This window comes from Bos javanicus, chromosome X (genome assembly GCF_032452875.1).
Source record: "Bos javanicus breed banteng chromosome X, ARS-OSU_banteng_1.0, whole genome shotgun sequence".
NCBI classification, from domain to species: domain Eukaryota; kingdom Metazoa; phylum Chordata; class Mammalia; order Artiodactyla; family Bovidae; genus Bos; species Bos javanicus.
The window spans coordinates 84441606-84460664 of NC_083897.1; the positions used below are offsets into that span (position 1 = coordinate 84441606).

The following is a 19059-nucleotide window of genomic DNA, read 5'->3' on the forward strand; positions in this document are numbered from 1 at the left end:
CCATATATGATAAAGCCACAGCAAACATTATCCTCAATGGTGAAAAATTGAAAGCATTTCCCCTAAAGTCAGGAACAAGACAAGGATGCCCACTCTCACCACTACAATTCAACATAGTTTTTGAAGTTTTGGCCATAGCAATCAGAGCAGAAAAAGAAATAAAAGGAATCCAGATTGGAAAAGAAGAAGTAAAACTCTCACTATTTGCAGATGACATAATCCTCTACATAGAAAACCCTAAAGACTCCACCAGAAAATTACTAGAGCTAATCAATGAATATAGTAAAGTTGCAGGATATAAAATTAACACACAGAAATCCCTTGTATTCCTATACACTAATAATGAGAAAACAGAGAAATTAAGGAAACAATTCCATTCACCATTGCAACGAAAAGAATAAAATACTTAGGAATAAATCGACCTAAAGAAACAAAATACCTATATATAGAAAACTATAAAACACTGATGAAAGAATTCAAAGAGGACACAAATGGATGGAGAAATATACCATGTTCATGGATTCGAAGAATCAATATAGTGAAAATGGGTATACTACGCTAAGCAATGTATAGATTCAATGCAATCCCTATCAAGCACTAATTGTATTTTTCCGAGAACTAGAACAAATAATTTCACAATTTATATGGAAATATACCCAATACAAAACAAAAAGTTTAAAGTTTGGTGGAAAAAAACATAGGCAACAGCAACTTTTTTTTATGTTGAGAAAGGTAAGCACAAAGTGTCATGCAGTATTTAAGTAACAGATACTCACTGGAAAAGCAAGGGTGTAAGGGTGAGTAAGAGGAAAATAAATTTTAATTGATAGCTCAGAAAAGTATTAATTTTATAATATGTTTTGAATAAGTAAAATGTGACACATTTTAACCTACTACACTTTTCATACAGAGAAGGTAGCATTTGGCAGAATTTAAAAATAAAAATACAGCTTTTATTGAAAAAATAAATGAGACTTTGGATATGAATGTTGCTTGATGTCACTAATTATTTTTGAGGAGAATTAATAAAAAGGAATTCCATATGGATGCTCCAGTTCCTACATGATTTGTAACTTTCTCCCCTAAGTTCCACAGTGTATCATAAGGATAAGTGGTAACATCCTGGATCTAAGGGATGCTTTTTTTTTCTTTCTTTCTTTATTTTTTGGATTGAAGGATAACTACAATATTGTGTTGCTTTCTGCCATACATCAACATGGATTAACTATAGGTATACATATGTCCCCTCCCTCTTGAGACTTCCTCCCGCCCCATCCCATCTCTCTATGTGGTTACAGAGCCCTGGTTTGAGTTCCCTGAGTCATACAGCAAATTCCCAGTGGCTATCTCTTTTACATATGGCAGTGTATGTTTCCATGTACTTTCTCCATTCATCCCACCCTCTCCTTTCTACCACCCCACCGTGTCCATAAGTCTGTTCTCTATGTCTGCATCTCCATTGCTGTGCTGCAAATAGGTTCATCATTACAATCTTTCTATATTCCATATATATGTGTTAATATACAATATTTGTTTTTCTCTTTCTGACTTACTTCACTCTGTATTATAGGTTTTAGGTTCATCCACCTCATTAGCACCGACTCACATCCATTCCTTTTTATAGCTGAGTAACATGACGTTGTATATATGTACCACACCTTCTTTATCCATTCATCAATCGATGAACATCTAGGTTGCTTCCATGTCCTAGTTATTGTAAATAGTGCTGCAGTGAACATGGGGTTGTTGTTGTTCTGTTGCTAAGTCATGTCTGAGTCTTTGTGACCTCATAAACTGCAGCATGCCAGGCTTCCCTGTCCTTCACCATCTCCTGGAGTTTGCTCAAACTCATGTCCATTGAATCAGTGTTGCCATCCAACCATCTCATCCTCTGTCACCCCCTTCTCCTCTTGCCCTCGATCTTTCTGAACATAGGGTCTTTTCCAATGCACCACCTCTTCCCATCTGGTCGCCAAAGTATTGGAGCTTCAGCTTCAGCATCAGTCCTTCCAATGAATATTCAGGGTTGATTTCATTAGGATTCACTGCTTTGATCACCTTGCTGTCCAAGAAACTCTTAAAAGTCTTCTCCAGTGTTCATAACCATGTCAATTACAAATGCCAAGATGTGGAAGCAACCTAAGTATCCATCAATAGATGAATTGATAAAGCAGCCAAGGTATATATATGTACAATGGAATACAACTAAGCCACAAGAGGAATTAAATTTTGTCATCTGCAACAACATGTATAGACTTGGAGGGTATTATGCTAAGTGAAATAAGTCAGATAGAGAATGACAAATACTGCTTGTTATCATTTATATGTGGAATCTAAAAAAATTAAATGGATGTACATAACAAAGCCACAACAGAGTCACAGATATAGGAAACAAACTAGTGGTTACCAGTGGGTAGATGGAAAGGGGGAAGGGTAAGATAGTGGTAGGGGACTAAAGTACAAAGTGTGTGCTTGCTAAGTCACTTCAATCCTGTGCAACTCTGTGTGACCCTATGGACTGTAGTCCCCCAGAGTCCTCTGTCCATGGGAATTTTCCAGACAAGAATACTGGAATGGGTTGCCATGCCCTCCTCCAGGGGATCTTCCTGACCCAGGGATCGAACCTGCCTCTCATGTCTCCTGCATTGGCAGGCAGGTTCTTTACCAGTAGCACCACCTGGGAAACGCTATACAAAGTAGTGTGTATAAAATAAATAAGCTACAAGGATATATTCTATAGCACAGGAAATATAGCCAATATTTTATAACTTTGAATGGAGTATAATCTATAAAGATATTGAATCACTGTCTTGTACTCCTGAAACTAATATTGTAAATCAACTATACTTTATTTGCCTGCAATGTGGGAGACCTGGGTTCTATCCTTGGGTTGGGAAGATCCCCTGGAGAAGGAAATGGCAACCCACTCCAGTATTCTTGCCTGGAGAATCCCATGGACGGAGCAGCCTGGTGGGCTACAGTCCACGGGGTCGCAAAGAGTTGGACACGACTGAGAGACTTCACTTCACTTCACTTTAAAAGAAAAACTACTAGTTTGCAACCTCAGTGCCCTATTTCAGGCATGGATCAAGGTAAAAGATTTTTCAGGAACAATATATGCATAAAGTTTCAAAGTATTATCCATAGATTACTTACTAATTACAAATGGAAAACTGTATCTTTACAATGAAGTTATCTGGTAAACACTGCCTTAATTAATTGATCAAATTTAGCATCACTGATAATAATACAAACTGACCTTCTGATGGGATATGGTAAGAAGTATACAACATAAACAAATATTTTTGCCAAGAATGTTTAACCCCACTCAAATTTAGCCTCTAAACTACGGGAAATACAGGGTATAGAAAAATGCAGAATGTTTGACACTCTTTAAGACAACTGTCTTGGAATTTATTTTTTAGTCAATGTTCTGAGGGGAAAAGGTAGTGGTAGTATTCTATATGGGCTTCCCTGGTAGCTCAGCAGTAAAGAATCTGCCTCCAGTGCGGGAGACTTGGGTTCGATCTTTAGGTCAGGAAGATCCCCTGGAGGAGGGATTGACAACCCACTCTAGTATTCTTTCCTGGAGAATTCCATGGACTGAGGAGCCTGGTGGGCTGCAGTCCATTGGGTTGCAAAGAGTCGAAAATGACTTAAGCGACTGAGCCTAGAACTGTTCTATATTAAGAGGCTAAAGAAGCATAAACAAATGCAGCATATGAACTTTTGATCTAGATTTGAAACTTTCAACTAAAAATAATTGTTTCATGACATTTGAGAAAACTTGAATAGGTATCAGATATTGGGTGATATGAAATTATCATAAATTTTCCTTGATGTAAACATATTAAAGGTATTTGTAGGACCACATGCTTATTATTTGGAGATGAGTGGTAAGATAGTCAAGGCTGAAGCCATTTACTTTTAAAGGACTCAGGGAAAAATATACAGAACAAAGAATGCAAATGTATGAAAAAAATCAATTCCTGAATTTAGGTATAGACAGTATGAGTGTTCATAATAGCATTCTTTCAAGGTTTTGTCTTTATAACCAAAATTTACAGGGAAAATTCAAATAAAAATAGGCTTAGTTCCAACAGCAACATTTACACAGAAGAAGAAAATCCATGTGCTTTCAAAATTTACAGTATTATTCTGCCATGGCTTTCATAATCTATATGATAATTATAACATGCCTTTGTTGTTTATTCCCACCGCAGTCCTGTTTTCCAGGCTAATAACAGGCAAACACAAACTGACCTCAACCAATTTGAGATTTCTAATTATTCCATTCTTTCTGGTTGTTATCTATCACTTCCATTAATCAGATGTAGAACTCTACAGGTTACCTCCCCCACAATCTCACTACCAGTGGCATATTATAATACAATGGAAGCAAGCCTCAGGCCTAATTCTGCCACTCATGCAGATATTTATCTGGAAGCAAATGCAAAACAGTTATAAAATCTGTTCTGTAAACTCAGTGAAGTCTCAGCTATCTTTCTTTTCAGATACTGTGACAGCATCATGCATTAAACTTTAACTTGAAGCAGATAAGATAATATTACAGCACTGCAATTGGGGTCAGGCAATTAAATCCCATAATCTAATGCCCAAATGGAAGACCCCTTTGCAGTCCTAGGCTTGGGCTACCATTCTAAAGGGTGTGAGTTGTCAGGCTTATTAAAATCTTCTTATTTTTTGTAATAACACTTCTGTTATTTCTGAAGCAATACCATTGCATTGTAGAGATTAGAAAATATAAAGAACAAAAAAATCAATAAAAATAAAAACCTTCTGTTAACAGCATTCAAAAATCACTATTATTAATCTGTTAGTGCATTTTCTTCTGGATCTTTCTGTGAGTGTGTGTGTTTATGTATATGCACACACTTCACAGAAATACATTTGAGTTTTTTACTAAATTGAGTTTATGCTGTTCAATAGCACCAAACTTTTCAGCAATTCCACCTTTTTTCAGTTCAACAGTTTCTACCTTTCCAGACCATATTAGCATTTCCTTAGCTGACCCAAAGCTTATTTGTTCAGTATAGTCTTACTTACTAGTTTTGTTTACTTTCTTCGTTATATTTTTCAGCTTATTCCCCCATTTTCTTTATTTCTCATAAAGTAGAGGTTGTATTTTAAGGCTAGACAGATTCAAGTTAGTTATTTGAGGACAGAACACATCATAGGTGATTTTTGTGTACCTTATGCTGCATCACATCTGAAGATACGTATTAGTTGATCCACCTTACTGATGTTTAGATTGATCTCTATTCTTCTAACCTATCAATACAAGCTTGGGAATGTCTATACAATACTTCTAGCCAATCAATAATCCATATATCTTGACACATCTAAGCAATGAAAGGTTAGTTTGCCACCAATCATGCTAATTAACAAAGCCACTGGTATTGATTGGAGATGAAGTTAGCTGAAGCTTATAGTAGCCAGCCCCTCTGGCTTCTAATCAGAGTCTTTTAAATGCTGATTATTCAGTCCTAGAGTACGTAAGTATGCATTTAAAATTAGAATACTGCAGTCATAACTTGCTTGTCTTAGTTGTCCAGTGGCTAAGTTGTGTTTGACTCTTTGTGACCCAATGGACTTCAGCAGGCTTCCCTGTCCTCTGTCTCCCGGAGTTTGCTCAAACTCGTATCCATTGAGTCAATGATGCCATTCAATCATCTCATCCTCTGTTGCCCCTTTCTCCTCCTGCCCTCAATCTTTCTTAGCATCAGGATCTTTTAAAATGAGTTGGTTCTTTGCATCAAATGGCCAAAGTAGTGGATGTTTAGCTTCAGCATCAGTTCTTCCAATGAACTATTCAGGGTTGATTTCCTTTGCGGTTGACTGGTTTGATCACCTTGCAGTCCAAGGGACTCGCAAGAGTCTTCTCTCCAGGACCACAGTTTGAAAACATCAGTTCTTCAGCACTCAGCCTTCTTTATGATCCATCTGTCACCTCCATACATGACTCCTGGAAAAACCATAGTTTGACTATATGGACCTTTGTGGGCAAAGTGATATCTCTACTTTTTAAAATGCTATCTAGGTTTGTCATAGCTTTACTTACAAGGAGCAAGTGTCTTTTAATTTCTTGGCTATAGTCACCATCCACAGTTGATTTTGGAGCCCACAACAATAAAGTCTGTCACTATTTCCATTTTTTCCCCTTCTATTTGCCATGAAGTGATGGGACCAGATGCCATGATCTTAGTTTTTGAATGTTGAGTTTTAAGCCAGCTTTTTCAGTCTCCTCTTTCATCCTAATCAAGAAGCTATTTAGTTCCTCTTCATTTTCTGCCACAGAGTGGTATCATCTGCATATCTGACGTTGTTGATATTTCTCCTGGCAATCTTAATTCCAGCTTGTGTTTCATCCAGCCCAGTATTTTGCATGATGTATTCTGCATAGAAGTTAAATAAGCAAGGTGACAATATACAGCCTTGACATACTCCTTTCCCAAATTTGAACCAGTCCTTTGTTCCCTGTCTGGTTCTAACAGTTGCTTCTTGACCCACATATAGATTTCTCAGGGGGCAGGTAAGGTAGTCTTGTATTCCCATCTCTTTAAGAGTTTTCCACAGTTTGTTGAGATCCACACAATCAAAGGATTTAGAATAGTCAATGAAGCAGAAGTAGACATTTTTCTGGAATTCTTTTGCTTTTTCTATGATCTAGTGGATGTTGGCAATATGATCTCTGGTTCCTCTGCCTTTTCTAAATCCAGCTCACATGTCTAAAATTTCTCGATTCACATACTATTGAAATGAATTACCTTGCTAGCATGTGAAATGAGCACAACTGTATGGTAGTTTGAACATCTTGTGGCATTTCCCTTCTTTGGATTGCAATGCAAACTTACCTTTTCCAGTCCTGTGGCTACTGCTGAGTTTTCCAAATTTGCTGGCATATTGAGAGCAGCACTTCAACAGCTTCATCTTTTAGGATTTGAAATAGCTCTACTGGAATTCCATCACCTCCACTAGCTTTGTTCATAGCAATGCTTCCTAAGGCCCACTTGACTTCATACCCAAGGATGTCTGGCTCTAGGTGAGCGATCACACCGTCGTGGTTATCTGGGTCATTAAGACCTTTTTGTATAGTTCTGTGTATGTTTGCCACCTCTTCATCTCTTCTGCTTCTGTTATGCACCTGTCCTAGAGTGTGCAGAAAAACGAACAAATACATATATCAAATTCCTTCCATTCTTAGGAGCCCTTATCTTTTTCAGATTGTAACATGAATTCTGGGTGCCTCTTAGAAACAATGGCTTCTTAAAATCACTGTTGTCAGGTAGCAATTTTTATGTAATTGTCATAACTTCTATATGCATGAACATGGTCATTGCTGCTCATGTTGTAGTCATTTTAGTTAAATTGTATTCATTGTTGAATTTATTTTCTATTTAAAATGTCTTCAAAAACATAATGAGTTGACAATGAAACTTTTTTCTTTCTTAGTAGTACACAATACAATAATGATGTCATTGCAATTGATGACATTGGTGAAATTCAGGACATTTCACTGGCTATGTGTAAGTATTTAAAGTAAATTATGGATAACATAACACCAGTATAACACCAGTGTGAGAAACCAAAGCTGTCTACACAGGAATGGTAATGTTAGCAAAAGCTCAGCTTCTCTGTATACTGTTTTGAATCTAATATTGGAGACAGAGTTTTTGGGTGAAGTAGAAAAGAATGGCTTTATTATTTTGCCAGGCAAAGGGGGACACAGCAGGTTCCTGCCTCAAAAAAACTGCCTGTCACAACCCCAAAGGATTTGATAAAGGGTTTTATAACAAGGGTGTTATAACATGGGCTTCCCTGGTGGCTCAGAGGTTAAAGCATCTGCCTGAAATGCAGGAGACCCAGGTTCAATCCCTGGGTCGGGAAGATCCCCTAGAGAAGGAAATGGCAACCCACTCCAGTACTCTTGCCTGGAGAATCCCATGGAGGGAGGAGCCAGGTAGGCTACAGTCCATGGGGTAGCAAAGAGTTGACTGAGTGACTGAGTGACTTCACTTTCACTTTATAACAATGGTTCAAGGATAAGGTCTCTGACAAGATTAGGATGGGACCAGAGCTTGTGCTCCTTTAATCTCATCTCAGGTGGTTGGTCTTCTAATCTTTTTGTTTTGTTATCTCTTTCTTTTTTGAATTATGAAATTATGATAACACCTTTACAGAAAACTTAGAAAATACAGAACAAAGTTACATATAGTTCCACTATATATTACAATTATTTTTTCAGTAGATAAATTAAGATTTTTAGTTGGAGTTTCAATATCAAACTCTTAACATTAATAGAATAAATATACAGAGGAGTAGAAGGATATAGAAGACCTGAAAAGCACCATGAACCAATTCAACATAATTAAGATTTATACAGTTTTCACACAATGGTAGAATAAAATTCTATTCCAAAATGGCAACTGACTCCAGTGTTCTTGCCTGGAGAATCCCAGGGATGGTGGAGCCTGGTGGTCTGCCGTATATGGGGTTACACAGAATCAGACACAACTGAAGCGACTTAGCAGCAACAGCAAGTTCCCATAGATTATAAACTAGGACTATAAAGGCCTAATCTTGATGAGCTTCTCTGGTCTCTTTAATCTTGCCTCAGGTAGTTACTTGGCTGATCCTCACTTGATTAGCAATTGTTCAAATCTTCCCTTTGGATGCAAGGAAAGTCATGAAGGCTGGAGTTTGTCTATAAGTAATGGGTGACTGTGGTCCACTGGAGAAGGGAATGGCAAACCACTTCAGTATTCTTTCCTTGAGAACCCCATGAACAGTATGAAAAGGCAAAATGATAGGATACTGAAAGAGGAACTCCCCAGGTCAGTAGGTGCCCAACATGCTACTGGAGATCAGTGGAGAAATAACTCCAGAAACAATGAAGGGATGGAGCCAAAGCAAAAAGAATACCCAGCTGTGGAAGTGACAGGTGATAGAAGCAAGGTCCAATGCTGTAAAGAGCAATATTGCATAGGAACCTGGAATGTCAGGTCCATGAATCAAGGCAAATTGGAAGTGGTCAAACAAGAGATGGCAAGAGTGAACGTCAACATTCTAGGAATCAGCGAACTAAAATGGACAGGAAAGGGTGAATTTAACTCAGATGACCATTATATCTACTACTGCAGGCAGGAATCCCTCAGAAGAAATGCAGTAGCCATCATGGTCAACAAAAGAGTCCGAAATGCAGTACTTGGATGCAATCTCAAAAATGACAGAATGATCTCTGTTCGTTTCCAAGGCAAACCATTCAATATCACAGTAATCCAAGTCTATGCCCCAACCAGTAAGGCTGAAGAGCTGAAGTTGAACGGTTCTATGAAGACCTACAAGACCTTTTAGAACTAACACACCAAAAAGATGTACTTTTCATTATATGGGACTGGAATGCAAAAGTAGGAAGTTAAGAAACACCTGGAGTAACAGGCAAATTTGGCCTTGGAATAAGAAATGAAGCAGGGTAAAGACTAAAAGAGTTTTGCCAATAAAATGCACTGGTCATAACAAACACCCTCTTCCAACAACACAAGAGAAGACTCTACACATGGACATCACCAGATGGTCAACACCGAAATCAGATTGATTATATTCTTTGCAGCCAAAGATGGAGAAGCTCTATACAGTCAATAAAAACAAGACCAGGAGCTGACTGTGGCTCAGATCATGAACTCCTTATTGTCAAATTCAGACTTAAATTGAAGAAAGTCGGGAAAACGACTAGACCATTCAGGTATGACCTAAATCAAATCCCTTATGATTATACAGTGGAAGTGAGAAACAGATTTAAGGGACTAGATCTGATAGATAGAGTCCCTGATGATCTATGGACTGAGGTTCATGACATTGTACAGGAGACAGGGATCAAGACCATTCCCATGGAAAAGAAATGCAAAAAAGCAAAATGGCTGTCTGAGGAGGCCTAACAAATAGCTGTGAAAAGAAGAGAAGTAAAAAGCAAAGGAGAAAAGGAAAGATATAACCATCTGAATGCAGAGTTCCAAAGAATAGGAAGAAGAGATAAGAAAGCCTTCCTCAGCGATCAATACAAAGAAATAAAGGAAAACAACAGACTGGGAAAGACTAGAGATCTCTTCAAGAAAATTAGAAATACCAAGGGAACATTTCATGCAAAAATGGGCTCGATAAAGGACAGAAATTTTATGGACCTAACCGAAGCAGAAGATATTAAGAAGAGGTGGCAAGAATACACAAAAGAACTGTACAAAAAAGATCTTCACGACCAAGATAATCATGATGGTGTGCTCACTGACCTAGAGCCAGACATCCTGGAATGTGAAGTCAAGTGGGCCTTAGAAAGCATCACTACGAACAAAACTAGTGGAGGTGATGGAATTCCAGTTGAGCTATTTGAAATCCTGAAAGATGATGCTGTGAAAGTGGTGCACTCAATATGCCAGCAAATTTGGAAAACACAGCAGTGGCCACAGGACTGGAAAAGGTCAGTTTTTATTCCAATCCCAGAGAAAGGCAATCCCAAAGAATGCTCAAACTACTGCACAATTGCACTGATCTCACACGCTAGTAAAGTGATGGTCAAAATTCTCCAAGCCAGGCTTCAGCAATACATGAACCGTGAAATTCCAGTTGTTCAAGCTGGTTTTAGAAAAGGAAGAGGAACCAGAGACCAAATTGCCAATATCCACTGGATCATGGAAAAGGCAAGAGAGTTCCAGAAAAACATCTATTTCTACTTTATTGACTTTGCCAAACCTTTGACTGTGTGGATCACAATAAACTGTGGAAAATTCTGAAAGAGATGGGAATACCAGACCACCTGACCTGCTTCTTGAGAAATTTGTATGGAGGTCAGGAAGTAACAGAACTGGACATGTAACAACATACTGGTTCCAAATAGGAAAAGGAGTACTTCAAGCCTGTATATTGTCACCCTGCTTCTTAAACTTATATGCAGACAACATCATGAGAAATGCTGGGCTGGAAGAAGCACAAGCTGGAATCAAGATTGCTGGGAGAAATATCAATAACCTCAGATATGCAGATGACACCACCCTTATGGCAGAAAATGAAGGGGAACAAAAAGCCTCTTGATGAAAGTGAAAAAGGAGAGTGAAAAATTTGGCTTAAAACTCAACATTCAGAAAACGAAGATCGTGGCATCTGGTCCCATCATTTCATGGGAAGTAGATGGGGAAACAGTGGAAACCGTGTCAGACTTTATTTTTCTGAGCTCCAAAATCACTGCAGATGGTGACTGCAGCCATGAAATTAAAAGACGCTTACTCCTTGGAAGAAAAGTTATGACCAGCCTAGATAGCATATTCAAAAGCAGAGACATTACTTTGCCAACAAAGGTCTGTCTAGTCAAGGCTCTGGTTTTTCCAGTGGTCATGTATGGATGTGAGAGTTGGACTGTAAAGAAAGCTGAGTGCTGAAGAATTGATGCTTTTGAACTGTGGTGTTGGAGAAGACTCTTGAGAGTCCCTTGGCCTGCAAGGAGATCCAACCAGTCCATTGTCCAGGATATCAGCCCTGGAATTTCTTTGGAAGGAATGATGCTAACGCTGAAACTCCAGTACTTTGGCCACCTCATGAGAAGAGTTGACTCATTGGAAAAGACTCTGATGCTGGGAGGGGTTGGGGGAAGGAGGAGAAGGGGACGACAGAGGATGAGATGGCCAGATGGCATCACTGACTCGATGAACGTGAGTTAAGTATGAGTGAACTCTGGGCGTTGTTGATGGACAGGGAGGCCTGGCATGCTGCGATTCATGGGGTCGCAAAGAGTCAGACATGACTGGGTCACTGAACTGAACTGAATGGGTGACAAAAAAGGCCTCCATGTCTGGAAGCCCCACAGGGTCTGGCTTGGTTTCAGGGACTTCTCACTTAGTAACATACACGGACTCAATCTCACTCATTTAAAAACTATATTATTCAAGGCTTCAGGTATATGCAATATTTAATACTGATATGATATTGTTGAGTATTTAATATTTAAACATAAGAAACAGGAGGAATAGTAAAAGGAACTCTCTCATATGCCTACTACCCAGATTCAACAATTATCAACATGTAACAAATCTTGTTTCATTTATATCCCTATTATTTTTTTATTTTCCCCTCCTCTATTTTATTTTGAAGAAGTCTAAGACATTATATTATTTTATCCATAAATATTTCAGTATGTATATTTAAAATTAAAATTCTTTGTACTTATAAATGCAATATAATTTATCATATCTGAAAATAAATTGTTAACAATTACTTAATATTAGTAAATATTCTGTGATCAATTTTCCAGTAGTCTCAAATTTGTCATATGTTTTTTCTTTGAATCAGAATCCAAATAGCATCCACACATAGAAATCTTTTCTAATATTTTTTTAATTCTCTTAATCTCTAGCAGAAATCAGCAAAATGTTTTCTGGAAAGGATTATATAATGCATATTGAAGGTTTTGTGAGGTATATGGACTTCATCCAAGCTACTTAGTTCTACCATTGTAATACAAAACAGCCATTAAAATATGTGGATGAATATGCATAACAATTCTCCAGTAAAACTTTATCTACAAAAACAGATTGTATTTGGCTGAGGGGCCACAGTTTGGTGATTCCTTATCTATAGCAGTAGTTCTCACACTTTTTTGTGTATCAGAATCACTTGTGTGTGTATTAGTCACTTAGTCTGACTGTTTCCAACCCCATGGACTCTAGCCTACCAGGCTTCTCTGTCCAGCCATTGCCTTCTCCATCCAGCCGTTGCCTTCTCCAGAGTATCTTCCCAAGCCAGGGCTTAAACCCTGGTCTCTTGAACTGCAGCCAGATTCTTTACCATCTGAGCCACCAAGGAAACCCATCAGAATCACATGGAGGGCTAATAAAGAACACAGAGGCCAAGGTTTAATAGGATAGAGTCTCCATGATTTTGTGTCATGTTCCTAATCTATAAGTTCCTTCTTTTGAATGAAATTATTTATTTATTTTTGGCTGTGCTGGGTCTTTTTTGCTACACACAGTCTTTCGCTAGTTGCGGCAAATGGGGGGCTTCTCTCTAGTCACAGTACATGAACTTCTCATTGTGGTGGCTTCTCATCACAGAACACAAGCTCCAGAGTGAATGGATTTCTGTAGTTGTGCAGCATGTGAAATCTTCCTGGACTAAGAAATGAACCCTGCACATATGTCCTCTGCGTTGGCAGATTCTTTACTGCTGTGTTTCAAGAGAGTGAGTTGTGAGTGGATGGTCATGTCCCACGCCTCAGGCAAGTCCTTGAGATGGCCAGCAAGTGCGGATTCTTGGCATTGCACAGGAAATAATTCAAGAGCGAGCCATAATAAAGAAAAAGAAAGTTTGTTCAGGGAGATACACACTCCATAGATCCATAGACAGAGTGTGGGTCATCTTAGAAGGCAAGAGGCAAGAGAGAGAAAGCACAGGGTTGACAGTTCTTATAGGACTGGGTAATTTATAGGCTAATGAGTGGGAGGATTATTCCAGCTATTTTGGGGAAGAGGTGGGGATATCTGGGAGTTGGGCTCTGCCCATTTTTTGAACTTTCATGGTCAGCCTCAGGACTGTCATGGCGCCTATGGTGTGTCATTTAGCTTGCTAGTGTATTACAATGGGCCTTCCCAGGTTGTTCAGTGGTAACAAATATGCCTGCCAATGAAGTAGATGTGGGTTCAATCCCAGGGTCAGGTTCGATCCCTGGAGGAGGAAATGGTAACCCATATCAGTTTTCTTGCCTGAAAAATCCCATGGACAGAGAAGCCTGGTGGACTACAGTCCACAGGCTCACAGAGAGTCAGACATGACTCAGTGACTGAGCACACATGTATTACAATGAGCATATACTAAAGCTCATGAGTTTGGGTAAGCTCCGGGAGTTGGTGATAGACAGGGAGGCCTGGCATGTTGCAATTCATGGGGTCACAAAGAGTCTGACACGACTGAGCAACTGAATTGAACTGAAATGATACTAAGGCTCAAGTTTTAGTGGAGGTTGACTTCCAACCATCTTGGACATACTTGGTTCCAGCCAGTCTGCAGTGTCTTTGGGCCATGTCATTCCTTCCAGCCCCATTCCTGTCTCCACTGGACCACTTTTGTTGTTGAGTCACTAAGTGGTGTCCGACTTTTTTGTGAACCCATGGATTATAGCTATCCAGGTTTCTCTGTCCATGGAATTCTCCAGGCAAAAATACTGGGGTGGGTTCCCATTTCTTTCTCCAGGGGATCTTCCTCATTCAGGGATCAAACCGGAGTTTCCTCCATTGCCAGGAGAATTGTTTACAAGAAGGCAATGGCAAGCCACTCCAGTACTCTTGCCTGGAAAATCCCATGGACGGAGGAGCCTGGTGGGCTGCAGTCCATTGGGTCGCTAAGAGTTGGACACAACTGAGCGACTTCACTTTCACTTTTCACTTTCATGCATTGGAGAAGGCAATGGCAACCCACTCCAGTGTTCTTGCCTGGAAAATCCCAGGGACGGAGGAGCCTGGTGGGCTGCCATCTATGGGGTCGCACAGAGTTGGACACAACTGACGTGACTTAGCAGCAGCAGCAAGCCACCAAGGAAACCCTCAGTTCAGTTCAGTACAGTCACTCAGTTGTGTCCGACTTTTTGTGACCCTATGAACTTCAGCATGGCATGCCTCCCTGTCTATCACCAACTCCCAGAGTCCACCCAAACCCATGTCTATTGAGTTGGTAATGCCATCCAGCCATCTTATCCTCTGTCGTCCCCTTCTCCTCCTGGCCTCAATCTTTCCCAACATCAGTTCAGTTCAGTTCAGTTCAGTGGCTCAGTCCTGTCTGACTTTTTGCGACCCCATGAATTGCAGCACGCCAGCCTCCCTGTCCATCACCAACTCCCGGAGTTCACACAAACTTATGTCCACCGGATCAGTGATGCCATCCAACCATCTCATACTCTGTCATCCCCTTCTCTTCCTGCCCCCAATCCCTCCCAGCCTCAGAGTCTTTTCCAATGAGTCAACTCTTCACATGAGGTAGCCAAAGTACTGGAATTTCAGCTTTAGCATCAGTCCTTCCAAAGAACACCCAGGACTGATATCTTTTAGAATGGACTGGTTGGATCTCCTTGCAGTCCAAGGGACTCTCAAGAGTCTTCTCCAACACTACAGTTCAAAAGCATCAATTCTTCGGTGCTCAGCTTTCTTTATAATCCAACTCTCACATCCATACATGACCACTGGAAAAACCATAGCCTTGACTAGACGGACCTTTGTTGACAAAGTAATGCCTCTACTTTTTAATATGCTGTCCAGGTTGGTCGTAACTTTCCTTCTAAGGAGTAAGTATCTTTTAATTTCATGGCTGCAATCGCCATCTGCCGTGATTTTGGAGCCCAGAAAAATAAAGTCAGCCACTGTTTCCACTGTTTCCCCATCTGTTTGCCATGAAGTGATGGGACCAGATACCATGATCTTAGTTTTCTGAATGTTGAGCTGTAAGCCAACTTTTTCACTCTCCTCTTTCACTTTCACCAAGAGGCTCTTTAGTTCTTCACTTTCTTCCATAAGAGTGGTATCATCTGCACATCTGAGGTTATTGATATTTTTCCCGGCAATCTTGATTCCAGCTTGTGCTTCCTCCAGCCCAACGTTTCTCATGATGTACTCTGCATATAAGTTAAATAAGCAGGGTGACAATATACAGCCTTGACGTACTCCTTTTCCTATTTGGAACCAGTGTGTTACTCCATGTCCAGTTCTAAATGTTGCTTCCTGACCTGCAAACATATTTCTCAGGAGACAGGTCAGGTGGTCTGGTATTCCCATCTCTTTCAGAATTTTCCACAGTTTATTGTGATCCACACAGTCAAAGGCTTTGGCATAGCCAATAAAACAGAAATAGATGTTTTTCTGGAACTCTCTTGCTTTTTCCATGATCCAGCGGATGTTGGCAATTTGATCCCTGGTTCCACTGGCTTTTCTAAAACTAGCTTGAACAGCTGGAAGTTCATGGTTCTCGTATTGTTGAAGCCTGGCTTGGAGAGTTTTAAGCATCACTTTACTAGCGTGTGAGATGAGTGTAATTGTGCAGTAGTTTGAGCATTCTTTGGCATTGCCTTTCTTTGGGATTGGAATGAAAACTGACCTTTTCCAGTCCTGTAGCCACTGCTGAGTTTTCCAAATTTGCTGGCATATTGAGTACAGCACTTTCACAGCATCATCTTTCAGGATTTGAAATAGCTCAACTAGAATTCCATCACCTCCACTAGCTTTGTTCATAGTGATGCTTCCTAAGGCCCACTTGACTTCACATTCCAAGATGTTTGGCTCTAGGTGAGTGACCACATCATCGTGATTTCTGGGTCCTGAAGATCTTTTATGTACAGTCGTTCTGTGTATTCTTGCCACCTCTTCTTAATATCTTCTGCTTCTGTTAGCTCCCTATCATTTCTGTCCTTTATTGAGCCCATCGGAAGTACTATTAGTTCCTTCTTCATCTTTTTCTTTTTTCTTATAATTTATTTGTTAAAGAAAGCATGTAATTTGTTCTTTAAAGTTTACCATAGTTGAATCTATGGTAAACTTTTAAAGCTGAAACTCCAGTACTTTGGCCACCTCATGCGAAGAGTTGACTCATTGGAAAAGACTGATGCTGGGAGGGATTGGGGGACGACAGAGGATGAGATGGCTGGATGGCATCACCGACTCGATGGACCTGAGTCTGAATGAACTCCAGGAGTTGGTGATGGACAGGGAGGCCTGGTGTGCTGTGATTCATGGGGTCGCAAAGAGTTGGACATGACTGAGCGACTGATCTGATCTGATCTGATCTGATAGTTGAATCAAAAGGCTTGCTCTGATTCAAGTTCTTTTTATTTGTTTTTTGAGCAATTTGAGTTTTTGTTTGTTTTTTGTTGTTGTTGTTATTTTGGATTTTCTTTGAGAGGGTGTTTCGAGTAGGGAGGGCAAATATACTTAATAAATGATTTGTGTGTTCTTCCAACAGTAGACACATAAGTGTGTGACTGTCTTTTTTTCTAATTATCTTCCAGAGAGGATGCTCATAGAGTCACTGAATGGCAGAGCCAAAAGGCTTTTTAGATTACACAATAATCTTCTTATTTTAGAGGTGAAGGAACAGATACCTAGGGATGCAAAAAGATATGCCCAAAGTCATATAACACATTATTGATGGAACCAGTTTAATGAACTTATTTAGGTTTTGCTTTTATTTTTTCATATTTGTTGAGGTATAATTGACAAAAAAAGTTGTACAATTTATGTTGTATAACTTATATACCATAGTGACATTTGGTATATGTATATTCTGTGAAATAATTACCATAATAAAGCTAATTAGATGCCGGTTTGATCCCTGGCTAGTGAGGATCCCCTGGAGAAAAAAATGGCCACCCTCTCCAGGATTCTTGCCTGGGAAATTCCATGGACAGAACAGCCTGGCAGGCTATAATCCATGGGGTCGCAAAAGAGTTGGACACAACTCAGTGACTAAAGAACAACATCACCTCATATAGTTACCATTTTCTTTCTTCCTCCCTTCCTTCCATTCTCCCTTCCTCCCTTCTTCTTTTTCTTTCTTTTTAATAAGAACACTTATGATATACCCTGTTAGTAAATTTCAAGAGCAAAATACAATATTGTTAACTACATTCATATTGATATATATTAGATCTCCAAACTTACTCATCTTATGTACCTGAAACTTTGTACCTCTTGACCAATATCGCCCCATTTTTCCACCACACTTCTCAGTCCCTGGCAACTACCATTCCACTCTCTGTGTCCAGCTTATTTCACTTAATATAATTTCCTCCATGTTGATCCATGTTGTTGCAAATGGCAGGATTTCCTTCTTTTTAAAGGTGCATTAATAATCCATTTTATGTATATCCTTATCTGTTTGTCCATCTAAAGACACAGGCTATTGTGACTAATGCAATGAACATAGGAATACAGATATTCTCTTTGAGATTTTGATTTCATTTCCTTTGGATATGTACCTAGAACTGGGATTACTGGATAATAATGTAGTAATTTTGATTAGATGGTTTAGATCAGAGGTTATAAATTAAAATGTCTATAAAAACAAAACATAACCTCCTATCTAAACCATCCAATCAAAATTATTTTTTCCTAAACTGGAGGCTTTTTAAGTGCTGTGATTAGTCACTCAGTCATGTCCAAGTCTTTGCAACCCCATGGACTGTAGCCCACCAGGCATTTCTGTCCATGGGGATTCTCCAGGCAGGAATACCGAAATGGGTTGCCATGCCTTCCTCCAGGGGATCTTCCCAAACTGGAATCAAACCCAGGTCTCTTGCATTACAGGCAGATTCTTTACTGTCTGAGCCACCAGGATAGCCCTTCTTATAACCTCCCTATAATACCTGTTTCTTTGTTTTAAATTTGATGTTCAAAAAGTTGTACCCATTTTCTCTAGTTTAAGTGAACTAGAGAATTTAAGATTTCTTTGCTCTCAATTCACGCTACCAACTCCTACCTAATTCACTACTCATGATGCCCTTATTTTTGGTTTCATTCATCTTATTAATCAAAAATTATGCCTCTTAATGGTTTTCAAAATGTATAATAAAAGGAGAGATATCAAATGGAAAGAAATCTCCCCAGAGAATAGAATAACTTTCAAATCCCATAAGAAGACCAAGAAGGAAAAGAATGTCCTAAATGAAATACCAAGAACATACATCAGAGAAATATAAGGTAGCTGCAACCCACTCCAGTATTCTTGCCTCGAGAATCCCATAGACAGTGGAGCCTGGCAGGCTACAGTCCATGGGGTTGCAAGAGTCAGACACGACTTAGTGCACTGTCTCACCTTTCTTAGCTTAAAGAGGATCCCATCAGGGCTGATTTCTTGACAGGAACTAGATACTAGATAAGGAGGCAGTGGGATGCAATGAGATGACTGTAAGGCTTGGAGCCCAACAGATAAGGGTTTGAATCCCTGTATTTCCATATACTCACAAATTGACCTCGACTAAGTGCTTTTCCCTCTGTGAAACTAGGCTTCAGAGATAAAATA

At 39.5% G+C, this 19059-nt stretch overlaps 1 protein-coding gene and 1 non-coding gene across 6 annotated transcripts in view; both read left to right on the plus strand.

The window, feature by feature from the left end:
- The window catches only part of OPHN1 (oligophrenin 1), a 635000-nt gene that overhangs the window by 486609 nt on the left and 129332 nt on the right, over positions 1-19059 (plus strand). The gene's annotated exons all lie outside the window — the stretch shown is intronic.
- On the plus strand, positions 7837-7908 carry TRNAF-GAA (transfer RNA phenylalanine (anticodon GAA)). Its single transcript has one exon. It is a non-coding gene; the product is annotated as a tRNA-Phe (tRNA).